Below are 15,111 nucleotides of genomic sequence, written 5' to 3'. Positions count from 1 at the left end.
CCTGATGCCCTTCTATGATAACTCTATCCAGGTCACTCACCAGCATATCACCCTGTTTTATTTACTTCACTTACTTTTGAAGTGTGGTGTTGGAGAAGACTCTTGAGAGTTCCTTGGACGGCAAGGAAATCGAACTAGTCCGTCCCAAAGGAAATCAGTCCTGAATATTCATTGGAAGGACTGATGCTGAAATTGACACTCCAACACTTTGGCCACCTGATGGAAAGAGCTGATTCATTAGAAAAGACCCTGATGCTGGGAAAGATTGAAGGTGGGAGAAGGGGACAACAGGATGAGATGTTTGGATGGCATCACTGACTCGATGGACATGGTTTCAGTAAACTCCCAGAGCTGGTGATGGACAGGGAGGCCTGGCGTGCTGTAGTCCATGGGGTTGCAAAGAGTCTGACATGACTGAGTGACTGAACTGCACTGAACTACTACTTTGAAATCATCCAGAAGGTCGGCCCAGACAGTAGAGACCTTTCCTGTCCTGTTCCATGCTGAATCTTCTCTGCCTAGCACAGGACCTGGCACATAGTAGGTGCTCAAAAATACTTGTGGGATAAAGGAATCATGGTAACCTGTTTGGGCCACATTTCCAGAGAGGTTGTGAGGTTATGCCCTGATTTCAATGAGCTTCAATTCCAGTGCTGCTAGGTAGAAGGAACATTGAATTTGAAGAATATTTGATATGATGGTTTTTAAAGCTTGTGGTTTCTGTGGCACTTAGTATCAGTTTTCCTATCTTTGCAAGTGACAGAAAGATTGGAGGAGGTTAAAACAGTGAAGAAGGCTCTTTCAAGGATGGAAATGTGCTGGAGCCATGGTGCTGTCCAAAAGCCCTTTGAACTGAGACAATCAAGGAAGCAAAAAGTGCCTGCCTAATTCTCATTTCTAAATCAGTCATCTTCACAGCGTTGATGTGGTTAACAGCCAATTAAGAAATCTTGACATTATTCAAGATAGATAAAATTGAAATGGAGTCTGAGAGAATTTAGATATCTATAACAAGCTGAAATTCAAGGACCAAGAAAAAGTCTTCCTGATTGAACAGTCTTCCTGAGGAAAACCACGGGACATTCAGACTGATGCGCCCTCAAACCATCTCAATAGGGATTGCATTGCCACTAAAAATAACAGTCATCGTGTCTGCTTTTAAGTGTGGAATTATTCACAGCCAAAAAAATATGGTTCTGGTATCAAGGGAGGCTGGGGCACCCCTTGGGTTTGTAAATTGCGGGCCTGTGCTTGACAAACTTTGTCGAGGGAGCAGCGACCGGGCTTCGTGCCTCAGTACCATTGAGACAGTGTTTGTGGGAAAACCAGGGGGTGATCCTGTAAACTGCACATTATATAAAGTGTCCTCTGAAGCACCATCTCATCTGGCGTTTGGAACATAACCAAAATGACTTCTCTCTAGATAACTGCCAAAACAGCCCGTTGAAAATAACAAAATACAGTATCTAATAAGCTAATTATTTAAAAACCAACAGGTTTAGAGGTTTCCTACCATTTTCTGCCCTAAAATACTTGAAAACTATCACCTATCCCCGACTCTAACAGTGGCCCATTGTGAGGCAGGGTTAGAGGCAGAAGGCAGCCTAACCCTTGAAGGGGTGCAGGCTGAAAAGCCTCATAATTTTGCATCCTCTCCTGGGGGTTCATGGCCTTGCCTGCCTTCGCTCTTTGACTCCCCACCAGGGAATAACACCATGAACTTACATTTTTAAAAGGGGATCTGACAGAAAGCAAATCAGTGATTCCCTGCAGCTAGGAGTAGGAGGGAACTGACTATAAATGGTCATGGGGGAACTTTCTGGTACCGTGGAAGCCTTCCAAAGCTGAATAATGGTTGCACAACTATGTAAATTTACTAAAACTCACCCAACTGTACACTTAAAATGGATGAGTTTTATGGTATATAAATTACACCGGAACAACACTGCTAAAAAAGTGGATCAAGGCAAACTGTGTATGCAGATACAGTGTTTGGGACAATGCGTCCAAACCAAGTTCAGCTTCTCCACCCGGCTTCTCCAGCAGTTGCTGTCCTCTCAAGGAGCAACAGGCTCCTGGGTGTCTGCCATCTTTAGCCTTCTCTCTTACCACCTCATGTGACCAGTTTTACCACTCCAATATCTTTTGAATCAGTTCACGTCTTCCCATCTCTGATACCACGGCCTCGCTGAGCCTGTCATGGTGTCTCCTGAAAGGCAGTCATCGCCCCTTCATGACGGCCTGCCCTCACCTCCCAGTGCATTTCTCCCTCTATCTCAAGGATGAAATTCTTTCATCGGCTGCCCACGGCCCTCAGGAGAGCACTCCAGATCCTTAGCAGGGTGCAGTTTACACGATCTCCCACAGCCTCACATCTGTTTATTTCTGTAGTCTTATCTCTTGACAAACCAGATTCTAAACCAAAGTGACCCACTTATCTTTATTGATTCCCTTGAAACAAGACAAGGTTCCCTTCCCTCCTTTGCTCACACAACCTGCTCTCCACCCACAAGTACTGCTCTGGCAGAGACAACTGGTGGTTGCTCCCAGTAGCGCCTTCTCTTCCTTACTAACTCTGATTTTACCAGGACATATCGCTGGATATGGTTAAAGACCTCATTCCCTAGCTTCCCTTGCAGCTATGTGGAACAGTGCGATACATTTTGATCAATGAGAAAAGTATGGCATAGCAAGAGGCTGCCTTAAAAGGAACAGGCCTTCCTGCCTTCTACCTTTATCCGACCTAGAACGAAGCTGTCATGACTGGAGCTCCTGCAGCCGTCTTTGGCCAAGAGATAATGCATGGCAGTGCAATAAGATAGAAGGGCCTTGGGTTAAGAGCACCATTGAGCTTCCCTATCACCATTGAACTTTGTTTATGTGTGAGAGAAACTAACTTCCTCCTGTTTTGGCCACTATTTGGAGGAGGGGTGGAATTCTTGGTTATTTGTAGACAGGTAAGATTATTAACTTATATTAAAAAAAATGCTTTCAAGCCCCAACTTAACTGACTGACCCACTTTACTGTCCATCAAGCTCCTGTTTCTCCTCTAACACTCAGTGGAGGAGCCGCCTACTCTCGGAAGCTACCCTGACCCCCCAGAGGCAGGTTGGATGCCCCTCCTCAGGCCTCCACAGCCCCTGGCACTGTTTCCCACCATGACATTGTTAGATTAAATCTGTTCACATTTTGACACCATCACTGGATTCCTGAAGAAGCACTAGGTCTGGCAGAGTAGGGTGTCAGGGTGCTTGCTGGATGAGAAATTATTTAACACCCAAGTGATTAACCCACAAGAAACAATCATGCTGCTGTTTTGAAAGGGAGCCAGGTGGGCAGTTATTTCAGTTTTATATCAATACCACCTCTCTGGATAGATCTGTAAACAACAGGTCTGGATATATTACATACATCAATAATTGTCACAAAAACAATCAAAACTTCACTTGCAATGTTAAGAAACACAAGCTGTGCCTTTGAAATTGTTAATGGTTAGATAAGTCCAAATCTTTCTATCTGAGTACCTAAGGATATGCTAAAAAAAACTGTTACTGACTCAGGAAGAAAATATCAAGATGAAAAGAGAAAATTAGTGACCACTCTCTGACAATAACTTGCAAAAACACAGAATAAATATTCAGACACCACATTGATTTAAAATAGATTCCTATTCAGTTACAGACACCACCTACCTAAAAACACATTAGGCACATGAATCTCAGTATTCCTGATTGGATTTTAAAACCAGACTTATGGTTTCATAACCCTACTAGCTTTCAGAACCAAAGTGGAAATTAAAGATCTTAAAGGCCAAGCAAATCTAAGATGGAGGTGGGAGAAGCATTTAAAAACAAGAGCAATTATGAAATAAAACTGAAGGCTGATTCAGAGTCAGGTTGGAAAGGGGTGGGGAGAAGAAACAATGTTGAAAAGACAAATTCTGAGAATTAACATCACCAGCTCAAAACTCACTGTTTATACTTCAGCAGTTAAGAAACCTCAGACGTCACAGTGCTGCTCACAGTAACAGTGATCTCATTTTCAAAACTGCCTATTGATACTGACCTGCAGTTGGATTTTGTGGAAAAGAAGCTTTTCTTCCTTATAGAATTTCAGCATCAACATCGAGAGTGTTAGTGGATGCCTCACGTATAAGCTTATGCTGTGATATTTTAACGCACCTAAACTCTAGTGAACATTCTGGAAGGCATCGCAGCAGGGAACCAAACATCAGGGAGGCTATTAGCAATTTAGCATCTCATTTCATGTGAGAATGTGAATGCCATGTTCTCTAGTACTCACGATGTCGCTCTGGGCCATGTTGGATTCTAAACTTTCAATTATCTACCCTCATTATTTGACTGCTTCCCCCCATCCCAAAGCCCTTTTCCTTTCTGTGACTCTGCATGCATCAGGGAGTCTCTTGGGGGGCGTGGTTAAAGCAGATGCAGTGGTGTGACTTGCAGTCCTGTTTGCTGAAAGTACAGGGGAAGCTCTTGAGTCAGGACAATCACCCATTCGAGGGGACAACGTTAAGCCTCAGACTGAAGTTTCAAAGATCCATTTGTCCTAGGGATATCTGTCCTGGGCCAATAGGGGGCCGGGGCTACAGAGGAATTCTAAAAAGCTTTAAAGTTGCATCTTGAATCCTTCTGGTTCTTGGGCTATGACTTTTAGTTCACTATTAGGCTCATAAGAAACCAGAAAGTCCAATATACTTCACTTCTGGAGTCATTTGGAGAAAATGCTTCAGAAAAGCTTTTCAGAGAAAAGCTTGAGGTATAAGTGCCAATATTAAACAAATATATTTCCTGCACACTAGGGTGATGAAAAAATTTGTTTTGCATTAGAAGTCAGAGGTCTTGGGCTTGAGTCCTAGCGTGTTGGTCAGTCAGTGGTGTCCCACTCTTTGTGACCCCATGGACTGTAGCCTTCCAGGCTCCTCTGTCCATGGGATTCTCCAGGCAAGAATACAGGAGTGGGTAGCCATTCCCTTCTCCAGCTGATCTTCCCTACCCAGGGACTGAACCCAGGTCTCCCACATTGCAGGCAAATCCCGTCTAAGTCATGGGGGAAGCCCCCTGAGTCCTAGCCCACCTGCTAAATAGCATAGTGTCCTTGGCCATTAACAGCACTGGCACTAGCATACGCAAGCCTGAATCATGTGACTTTCATACATTGTACATCGTTTTCACAACACTGCAGCAAAACAGACCTTGATGCCATTTCAGATTAGGAAACTGAGAAAATTGAGATCTGTAGCTAACCAGTGGTCCAGCTGGGGTTTGGACGCATTCAGATAGTTACACCTGCTTACAGGAATACTGGCATTCCCCGCGCTCCACACAAATCTACCCACTTTGCAGAACTTCGTTTATCACCTGTTAGGTGAGGTTTTGGCCTGTCTCTGGGGTCACCTCTCGCTGTAAAATGCTTGATCTCCAAATTCCTGGAGTGAACCACCGTCCGTTATTAATTTTTGGTGCTCACGTGTTTCATCGTGCACAGGGATGGATGCTGTGGTTTCTAATGAATAGGTTTGTTTGTAAATGTGTGCTCCTACAATTCCAGAGCATTCTTGAGAGGAGGTTGGTCCTCCCGACATCTTGTTCACCCTGTTCATTTGTTTGGCAAACCTTTTTGAATGGAGGAAAAAATACGACTTGCCGTCCCACTGCCATCTATAACTGTGGCGGGACAACATGAGCAAAACTTAGCAACGTGTGAAATGCGCTCAGTCGGTGGGGCTGTCTGTGACCCCAAGGGCTGTAGCCCTCCAGGCTCCTGTCCGTAGGATTCTCCAGGCAAGAATGCCGGAGTGGGTAGCCATTCCATTCTCCAGAGGAGCTTCCCAACCCAGGGATCGAGCCCAAGTCTCCCACACCGCAGGTGGATTCTTTACTCTCTGAGCCACCAGGGAAACCCACGTGGTAACGCAAATCCCAAGGCCCCCTGCAGACCGACGTAGCAGAACTCTCGGGGTGGGGCTCCTGCGCTTGGAGTTTAACATCCTCCGCCTCCACCTCCTTCGAAGAACTCGCGAGGCGCACTCAAAGAAGTTTGAGGACCACAGGTCTAGGACCACTGATTTTTCCAACTGAGTTACCTGTTCCCAAGAGTTGGCTTGCAGGCGGGGCGGGCAGGCCGGGCGTACGTTAATTTAATAATCAAATGCCATTTTCAAATAGCAGTGCCTTTCTGGGTGCCCTCCGTGAAGCAGGGGAGGACTGGGAGGCGAGGGAAATTGGGGTAGACTCGGGGAAGGTCGGGGCAGGGGTGGGGATGCGCCGCGAGGCGAAGGTGAGAGGAGGAGGAGGACGCTGCCCAGCCTGGCAATCCAGCCGGTCGGAAACGGCGTGCAGGACCCCGAGCCGCAGGAGCCAGAGCCAATTACAAGTTTACGTAAGAGACCCGGACCCTCCCGCCTCCCCGGCTCCGCCCCGCGCCCCCGCCCCGGCGGATGCGGGGGGGATCGCCCTCGGAAGCGGGCTGGGATGGAGAGGGTCTTGTCGACCCAGGACGGAGGCTGTCTTTTCTGCCTGCTTGCGGGAGAAACTTTTTGGGCGGCGCTTCGGTGCTCTGGAATCCTCGGGCGCCCCCAGACCTTCCTGCGAATCCGGGGCGGGAGCCGGAGGCGGAGGCGTGCCGGGCGCGGTGAGCTCGCCGGCGTTTATGTAACCGCGGCCCCTCGCGGAGGACCGTGCGAGGCACCGAGTCACGGGCGCGGCGGGGCCGGCCCGGCCTCGCCCGCCCGCGGGATCCGTCGGAGGACGCGCCCGGAGTCGGCGCGGGCCCGTTTACCCGGAGGCGGGAGGCTCGTGATCGGCGTCCGACGTTATCAACCCCGGTGACATCTGATGCGGGCCAACCAGCTCGGTCCTCCGGGACGCGGCCGCCTGGATGGCGGAGGACCCGAGTGAAAGCCGCCCCGGCCGCCTCCGGATTTTGGTGGAACCGGAGGCGTCTGTGCTGAGTCAGGGAAACCTAGTGCGAAAATGCCAGGGGAGGACGAGCCACTCTTCTAGACAGAGATTCCGGGGTTCTTCTGGACTAGCAGCAGAGGGGCCCGGGAGAAAGTGTATGGGGCGGCCGACAGGCAGCGGGCCACGCAAGCCCCTCCGCAGGTTTCTGGGTTTGTTTCAGAGCTTGAGGGGTCCCGACCCCGTTTAAAGGCTGCGACGACCACGTGGGTTACCGCTCACAGCTTCTGCAGCCCCGAGTCTGGCCCAGGGACCAGCCTCGCCCTCACCCAGGCCTCCAGAATCTGCGTTTGAACGAAAACCCAAAACTCGCCTAGGGGTCCGAGGAACACGTGAATGCGGATAACACAGGCATCCTCCTGCGGAGAGTGCGCGGCGGGTCCGCGCGCAGGGCCTGCGCTCCACGCTCAGTGTTTGTGGGAATGCAGTCAGGGTCTTTGACCTTTAGTTGATGCAATGGAGATTTTATCAGATCCTGACGTCTACTCAAGACTGTGAAACAATCGTCTGTTGATTAAGGCCGGGGGTGGGGAATGGGGAACACCTCAACTCTAGAGAGGACCCAATGGGAAAAGGGGACTGCATATAAACACTTCTGGTTTATATGGTGACCCCGCCCTTGATGGCAAGCACACTCTAGATTATGTACGATTTATTTGTACATAAATAGGAAAGAAGGAAAGAAGAAAAAGAAGACAAGGTGTTTCTTCACCGTTGGGAGGAAGCAAAACAAAACAAAAGAGCCAACTTGTTGCTTTCACTGGCAACAGTTAGCTCCAAAAGCAATTTCCTCACTTAAAAGGAAAACAAATGAAATCAGGTGGTAGGCTTTGGAAAGGAGGAGCAGAGGGTTCAGAGGAGTGGAAACCTGGCTTTATTTACCTGTAGGGCCTTGTTAAGACACATTTGCCTTGAGATAAAAGGTTTTTCTTTTGGGACAATCCCAAAATGACTTTGCTTGATTCAATTAAGCAAGGCCTAATGAAAGAGAATTCCAGCTTGGAGATATGCATCATCTCACCAGGTGAATTGTAAATACATTCTGACCAGGTTTAAGAGGCAAGCTCTTGAAAATTTAATCTATTTTAAAAATGCATATCCTTGCCACAAATTGCTTTAAAGAAGATCACTGTGCTGATTGCATGCTGAGATAATTATTCTGTATCACCACTTAGGGAACAAGATTTTTTTGATGAAGACTACAGTGTCAGTCTTTGTTAATGACTTGGGAGGGGAAGGAGAGAATCAGATACAGCTAGGGCTGAAGGTCTTTTTTTTCCTCCTTTTTAAAAAAAAAATTCTTCTGCCTCCTTTTCATGAACTCCTTTTCAAACTCAGGCTGTGGGAAGCTGGGAGAGGCTTAGGTTATGAACTTTGAACCTCATTGAATACCCTTTTCTCACCTGTCTTCCCATAAAGTGAATCTTGGTGAAATCAAAGCCTTCACACTCTTGAATCTGAGTAGTGCTGACTAGAGCAACACTCACTCTCTCCTCAAGGACCAGCTCTGGTGTGCACCCCTGAGGCCCTAGCTCTCCATCTCCAGAGAGAGAGCTGAGGATCCCCGCTAGCAAATGATGAGTCTTGACAAGGGGAGAACCTGAGCGCGTCCCCTTGTTTTGAGTGACACACACAGGTGCCACCCCTTCCAACATCCTGTGCAGGCAGGCATGGCTCATCTCTCACGCTGCTCTGTTCCTTGGAGCCTGGATGTGAGACCTCAGAAACTTTATGAACACAGCATTACTAACCTTTCATGTGATCATTATTTTCATAACTTAACAATAGTTATTAGGAACCTATTATCACTGCAGATGGTGACTGCAGCCATGAAATTAAAAGATGTTTGCTCCTTGGAAGAAAAGTTATGACCAACCTAGACAGCATATTAAAAAGCAGAGACATTACTTTGCCAAGAAAGGTCCATCTAGTCAAAGCTATGGTTTTTCCAGTAGTCATGTGTTGATGTGAGAATTGGACTATAAAGAAAGCTGAGCACCGAAGAATTGATGCTTTTGAACTGCAGTGTTGGAGTAGATTCTTGAGAGTCCCTTGGACTGCAAGGAGATCAAACCAGTCAGTCCTAAAGGAAATCAGTCCTGAATATTCCTTGGAAGGACTGATGCTGAAGCTGAAACTCCAATACTTTGGCCACCTGATGGAAAGAACTGACTCACTGGAAAAGACCCTGGTGCTGGAAAAGATTGAAGGCAGGAGGAGAAGGGGACAACAGGATGGGACGGTTGGATGGCATCAGTGACTTGATGGACATGAGTTTGAGCAAACTCTGGGAGTTGGTGATGGACAAGGGAAGCCTGGCATGCTGCATTCCATGGGGTCACAAAGAATCAGACACGACTGAGTGACTGAACTGAACTGAACTGAGACCTATTGTACGCCTAGCAGTGATATTAAAAGGGAAGGAAGACAGGAAAGAAGGAAGAGAAGGAAGAAATCACAGAGGATAGGTAAATAGATAGACATAGATGATGAAGAAAATTGGTGCTGTAAAATAAGTGAAATGGGGCAGTGGTTAGTGATTGGTTAGTTGGAAAGAGTAACTTTGGGTATGATAATTAGGGAGGGCTTCTTAGAGGAGGTAGCCCGAGAGTTATTTCAAGAATAGAGGGTGGGGAGCCAAACAAAACAACAGTGGGTACCAAGATCCTGAAGCAGGAGTGACATGGCCTGGTCCAGGACCACGCCTGGGGGAGGATAAACCCAATGAGCTGTCCTGAAAGCAGCTCTTTGCCATTTTCTGTGTTGCCTGCTTATCATCCGTAATCCTTGGTGATGTGAAGTGTAAGTTTGATTCACAGATGTGTAGGTCAGGGTTCTGTCTGCCCACTTGGCCATCTTCACTCAGGCAGCATTTCTAGTGAAAGTGCAATTGGATTGCATTTCCTGGATAACTTCAGTTTTAGCAGTAAGTGTGCAAAGAAGCAATATGGTATCATGGCTGAGAGAGTGAGTTGTCCCATTAGAAGCCTCTGAGGCAGATGCCTCCTCCCCTTACCGGCGCTCTGACTGCAGATGAATCCTTTCACATTCTCTACGTCTCAGTTTTCCCATGGAGATAAGTGGAGATGACACTGTCCATCTCATAGGAGTGAAGATAACTCCCTGAGTGCCCGTCACTGAAGAGTTGATTCACAAATTTAGCAATTTACCACAGTCCAGCATTGAAGAATATTTCTCCTATATGTTTTAAATGAAAATGAATATTCTTCAGAAATATGTATCCTTATTATATGTTTGACATACATTCAGAATATTTAGGAATATAGTAAAAAATAAATGTGTTGCTCATTAATACATCCTTCATGAATATCATCATTTAATCAAACAGAGTGGGGAATATTAAAAAGTAATTCCCTCCTCTCTATGACTAAATTACTTTCAGCAGTAATCACAGAATCAGGTGAATAACAAAATGGCCAGTAAAGAAGTACAAACACTGAAGATTTTCCTGTATACTATAATCTTGCCAGTACAGAAGAATAAAAATAAAGTAAATATTGGGCAAAGAAGAAAAATATAGTTATCCTTTAGTTTTTATATCTTGAGATTAAACTTTGATTCTTTGGTTATAGACTCTAATATTATTTTATGTAAATAATTGTTTTGTAACTAATAAGTGAATTTTAATAAAGCCATAATGTCTGTAAAAGGTATGATTTAGGCAACTACCATATGGTAGCTTGTAACCATTTAATTTTCTTGATGTGTTCTTTCATTTAAAACAAACAACAATTAGAAATGAAGAATACATCTCAGTGTCAAATTCAGTATAGTGTTTCATGTATGAACTAAAATTTGTACTCACCAAATGAAAATATTGCACCTTGCAGTTTTCACTTTGTTTCATTGTTTTAAATTTTAAAACACAAATAAAAACTTCAGTGGAATTGAAGTACTGCAAGTTCTGTTTCTGTCTTTGTAATCAGCGTGCTATCTGTGTTTGCTTTTAATTTACAGTTTAAAGGTAGGTATTTGTTGTAACACAGGGCTGGAAACACCAGCTGAGCCACTTGGAACTATTATAGTGAAAAATTTATCTCAAAGGAAGCCCTGTAGCTGGGTTCACCTGTGGGGAACTGGCTGTAATTGGCAATTCTCTGTATTAACTTCCTCATAGAATACAATGTTTACTAAAGGATAAGTTAATAAGAATGTGTTCATTTGAAGCTTACACATATCACTTAAACTCAACAGTAACCCCTGATTGTTCAGAACTTAGACCAAAAAAAAAAATGTTTTTTGAGGGGAATGTATTTTACCATTGACATTGTTTAGAACTGCCAGGATATGGCATGATAAAGAGATTAACTTTCAGCTGGTGTTATTATCGCTTTTGAGGTCTCTGTAGACAATGTGGGGCTTCCCTGGTGGCTCAGAAGGTAAAGAATCCACATGCAGTGTAGGAGACCCAGCTTTGATCCCTGGGTTGGGAGGATCCCCTGGAGAAGGTTATGGCAACCCACTCCAGTGTTCTTGCTTAGAGAATTCCACGGACGAAGGAGCCTGTTGGGCTATGGTCCATGGGGGTGCAGAGTTGGACACGACTGAGTGACTTTCACTTTCATAGACAGTGGACCCCTCCTACCACCTTGCCCTCAAGTAAACCATTGCATTTATAAACAGTGACACAATTACTCTTTTAAATTGTGATACCTGTCAACAGGCATCAGAGGGTTCTCTGAGGCAGTAGGTATCTGACTGTAATCAGGAGGACTTCCTTGAAGAAGGCTGCTTAAAAAAAAAAATTATTGAGTATAATTCACATGCCATAAGGTTGACCCTTTAAAGTGTACATATCAGTGGCTTAGTATTTTCACGAAGTTTTGCAACCATCCCCTCTAATTCCAGAACTGTTTCGGTAACCCTAAAAGACACCCTGTGCCATAAGCAGTCACCCCTGGTCCCCCACCCCCAGCTCCTGGCAGCTACGGATCCACTTTGTGTGGTCAGCTTGGGTTGTACCCTGATGGATGAGTACAAGTCACTTTATCGAGCAGTTAGGGCGAGAGGATTTCCGGCAGACAGCTGTATGGACAGCGTCCAGCGAAGGGACGACGCACAGCCAAGGAACTCGTGGGGGATGTGTGCTGTCAGCACAGAGGGTGCCGGGCTGGCTGTGCAGCCCCCCTGGAGGACCTGCCTTCTCCTCTAGTGCAGAGGGGCCTGCCAGTCTCACGTAGAAACTCCCACCCAATACTTGCCCCGAAAACGCTGAGTGAGCAGACAAGTGACTTTAACTCTCACACCCTTTTAAAACATCATAAAGCATTGTCTTATATTAAATATTTGTAACATAAAGCCAGGCATAAAAGAGACATATATATTTGTATTCCTATAGTCATGATGTATTCTCACTGTATTTTGTAGCAATCTGGACTTTTATACTAAGCAAATAAATGAACTAAACTTGGAAATCAGCAGTAACTTATGTTCTCAGCAAACAGTAACCGCAGAATTGGAATTTCTTACTGAGATTTGACAGAATGGAGGGTGGAATTCAGACTAAGGAATTGGGCTAGGTGGAGATTCAGAGCAAGTTTTTTCTCATTTGAATTTCTTCCTTTTACCTTAAAAAAATGCTTTTATTGAATACCTCTACTTGATTTCCCTGGGAAAGTTCTGTACAGCCGTCATTTGAGGGGCTGGACCCTAAAAGGCTCTGTCCTCTCTGCTCTGACCATTCTACTCCATGTCCCCCACAAACACATTTATTAGCTTCCCAAGAAACCTTCCAATCTTGTTTATGCAAATACATGCCAACATGGATGCACATTCTTAATTACTTACATCCTCCTTTCAGGAAAGGTAGCATGTTATTCTAAAATTTGCTTTCCCCACTTACTATGTTACAAAGAATTTTTCCTTCTAAAATATAAATAATATATTTATAATATAAAAATATAAATATATAATATATATAATATATAAAATAATATAAAAAATATAAAGAGCCCCTCATTTTTTAAAAACAGCTGCATCATGGTCCCATGAAACTGGTTTATCTAACCACTTTTCTCTTGATGGACGCCTGGATGTTTCTAATTCTGCCCACCTCCACCCCCTGCCCCCCTTGCAAATGATGCTACTACCATGAGACATCTTGTTCATATATAATTTTGCACAAGTGTCACTGTGCTGAAATTCCCAGAGGTGGGATTTCTGGGTGAAGGTAGTACATTAGTACTTTTGACAGATTTTGAGCACCAAGTTGCCCTACAGGAAAGATGAGTCATTTTATTTCCACAAGCTGTGTTTGCCTGCAGCATCACCAGCAAAGTGTGTTCTCAAACTTTTGGGTTTTTCCAACTGATGGGCGAAAAGTGGTATCACTGTAGTTTTATTTTGCCTTTCCTTCAATGAAAATTTTTCATAAATTTAAGAGCCATTTTTGTTTGTTTTGGTGAGCTCTATTTCAAATCCTTTGCCTGTTTTCCATTAGGTATTTATTTTTTCATAGTCTCAATTTCTAAGAGCTCTGTATTTTCAGGAGGTATGAGTTGCAAATATTTTTCCCATTTGTTATTTGTCTTTTCTCTTTGCTATGTCATTTTTTCCTCTCTAGAAATTTTTTGTTGTATATAATAATTTTTAAAATGACTTTAGTTCGTCATATCATAGGCAAGCCTTTTCTACTTCAAGATTCTAAAGAAATTTGTTCATGCCTTTTTCTTATGCTTTTATTATCTCATTTTCACACCTAAATTTTGAACCATTTGGAGCTTATCCTCATGTACAATGTGAAGTATGGGTCCAGGAATATCTTTTTAAATGTTTATCCATTTGTACAAGACCAGTTATTAAAGTGAAACCATTTACCTCTGCTGAAATGAGATGTCCCTGTTATCAGAAATGAACTGTGTGTATGTCTCTGAGTCTATTTCTATTATTCTTCTGGTATGTCTGACTCCTTGGTCATTTCCATACTATTTTAATTATTGAGACTTTGCAGTATGTTTTATCTGGAGGACTCGTTCCCTCTCACTGCATTTCTTTTTGGCAATTTTCCTGTCCAGTCTCGCTAGTTTGCTTTTCCCGCATAAATGTTAGAACCAACTTGTCCAATAGCAGGATAAAGAAGTAGCTATCTTTTTCAGGCTTCTATTAAATTCTACTGGTTTTGCTTGATTCATTCACCCCTCGTTGCAGCTGTCTGCACACCGGTGCTCTCCATCTGCTCTGGTGAGCCTCTTTTCCAAACCAAATCATTTAGGACAGGTCTACAGAGGTCCCCCTCAACCCCTCCATCTGCCAATTTACCACATTCAGGGATATTGGTATCTGCAAAGCCTGGGGACACAGACATTGTGCTTGGTGTGCTCCTGGCATCCTCTTTAAGATGCTCTCTGCTTTGAGAGAGAATTTTTGCCACTCTTTGCCTCTGTTTTGCCACTGCTTGCCACTCTGTAATGTGGGTTAACTACACTGAGCACAACAGATGGAGAGAGGAACCAGGCAGTGTGTTTTAAGGACCAACTCTGCATACAGACAGTATCCAAAGGATTTTGGACTTGAGGCCCAAGGCAGAGAAGAAATAGCAAATTAATCAACAGCATTGGTCCCTCCACTAACCATTTTGGGGAAAGTAGCCTTCCACTAGGAAGACTTGGTAATTTCCCCTCTTAGGGGATCAGACCTGGGAAAGCAAACAAGAAAGGGGGCGTCTTCTGCTCGGCTTCACTATGTGCTTCATGTTTTCTGCCTGCTAGACACCCTCCCCCTCTGATGCACCCCCCGACCCCATCCCCCCATGAATCAGAGCAGAGCACAGATTCTCCTGAGGAGCCGACATTGCGAATTCTGGTGCCCGCCTCTAAATCACCAGTTAGACCCTGATGAAGACATTTCCTCTTTTCTTGCCAGAGCAAAGATGACACACAAGTCATATGTGATTGGGAAACCTTAAATGGAGAAGTGTGTGAGGAAAAAAATTATTATGAGATTCCTTTGATGACAGAAATCTTACGGCAATTTTTTTTTCCCAGCAACTACTTTTCTTTTTCTCTTTTTAGATATCCACTGGGGTCTCTAGACAAGGTGACACCTCAGGGGTAGTGGCAGCTGAGAATCCAGGCAAGGAGAGCTTGATCACAGATGCTCTTTGGGTTTTTT

Source organism: Odocoileus virginianus, chromosome 16 (genome assembly GCF_023699985.2).
Source record: "Odocoileus virginianus isolate 20LAN1187 ecotype Illinois chromosome 16, Ovbor_1.2, whole genome shotgun sequence".
Classification (NCBI taxonomy): domain Eukaryota; kingdom Metazoa; phylum Chordata; class Mammalia; order Artiodactyla; family Cervidae; genus Odocoileus; species Odocoileus virginianus.
Note: the sequence above shows the minus strand (reverse complement) of the source record.